The 1,453-nt window shown below is 43.8% G+C and overlaps 1 protein-coding gene across 1 annotated transcript in view; it reads right to left on the bottom strand.

Moving 5' to 3' along the window:
• RNF10 (ring finger protein 10) overlaps positions 1-1,453 on the bottom strand; it is a 50,806-nt gene that overhangs the window by 17,799 nt on the left and 31,554 nt on the right. The gene's annotated exons all lie outside the window — the stretch shown is intronic.

Here is a 1,453-nt window from a genome sequence, read left to right as displayed (position 1 = left end):
CCTCCTGGGTTCAGGCAATTCTCCTGCCTCAGCCTCCTGAGTAGCTGGGATTACAGGCATGCGCCACCATGCCCAGCTAATGTTTTGTATTTTTAGTAGAGACGGGGTTTCACCATCTTGACCAGGATGGTCTCCATCTCTTGACCTCGTGATCCACCCGCCTCGGCCTCCCAAAGTGCTGGGATTACAGGCTTGAGCCACCGCGCCCGGCCTCTGAGGATTTTTTTTTTAATAATTTTTTTTTTTTTAAGATGATTCTCACTCTGTCACCAGGATAGAGTGCAGCGGTGCCATCTCGGCTCACCACAACCTCCGACCCCGATTCAAGCGATTCTCCTGTCTCAGCCTCCCATGTAGCTGGCATTACAGGCATGTGCCACCACACCCGGCTAATTTTTGTATTTTTAGTAGAGATGGGGTTTCACCATGTTGGCCAGGCTGGGCTCGAACTCCTTACTTCATGATTCGCCTGCGTTGGCCTCCCAAAGTGCTGGGATTACAGGTGTGAGCCACCACGCCCAGCCCATTACACATTTTTAATGTTTTAAGTTGTCAAACATTTAAGCAGTCAAAGTCACTAGGAAAAAAATATTACACACATATATTTACCACCCAAATGAGAACACACAATCTTTCAGACAGATACACATCTGAGGATTTATAAAGAAATTATCCTATATTTTCTTTTAAATAAAAGGTTTAAAACTTTTGAATTTTTTACATTTACTTCTTCAATCCATGTGGAATTAATTTTATGAATGTTATAAAATAGGAGCCTAATTTTACTTTTTCCTTAAGAAAAATCAATTGTTTCTTCTTAACTTTTTGTTTTGTTTTGTTTTTAAAGACAGGGTTTCACCATGTTGGTCAGGCTGGTCTTAAACTCCCTCCCGACCTCAGGTGATCCGCCCGCCTTGGCCTCCAAAGTGCGTGGATTACAGACGTAAGCCACCATGCCCAGCGAATCAATTGTTTCAATACCATTTATTGAGAAATCTATCTTTTCCCCAGAGACTGAAATGCTATTTTAATCAAATGCTCACTTCTGCGTGAAACACAGGGAATATACATCTCTGGCACTCATTGTGAGCACTTATCACACTCTTTATCCTAATGGCTTGTCTACCAGTCTGTCTCTTCTATCAGACTACTATTGAATTTCTTGATGACAGGCACCAAGACTAGCTGACTACAAACCCCCTAAGACTGGGCACAGTGAAAGACACTACCTAGTAAAACCTTGTAAAATGAGAAATTAAGATGTATACATTAGGCCGGGCGCGGTGGCTCAAGCCTGTAATCCCAGCACTTTGGGAGGCCGAGGCGGGTGGAGCACAAGGTCAAGAGATCGAGACCATCCTGGTCAACATGGTGAAACCCCGTCTCTACTAAAAATACAAAAAATTAGCTGGGCATGGTGGTGCATGCCTATAATCCCAGCTACTCAGGAGGC

This window comes from Cebus imitator, unplaced genomic scaffold, assembly GCF_001604975.1.
Source record: "Cebus imitator isolate Cc_AM_T3 unplaced genomic scaffold, Cebus_imitator-1.0 Scaffold434, whole genome shotgun sequence".
NCBI lineage: Eukaryota > Metazoa > Chordata > Mammalia > Primates > Cebidae > Cebus > Cebus imitator.
Note: the sequence above shows the minus strand (reverse complement) of the source record. Positions and strands in the feature narration are given on the sequence as shown.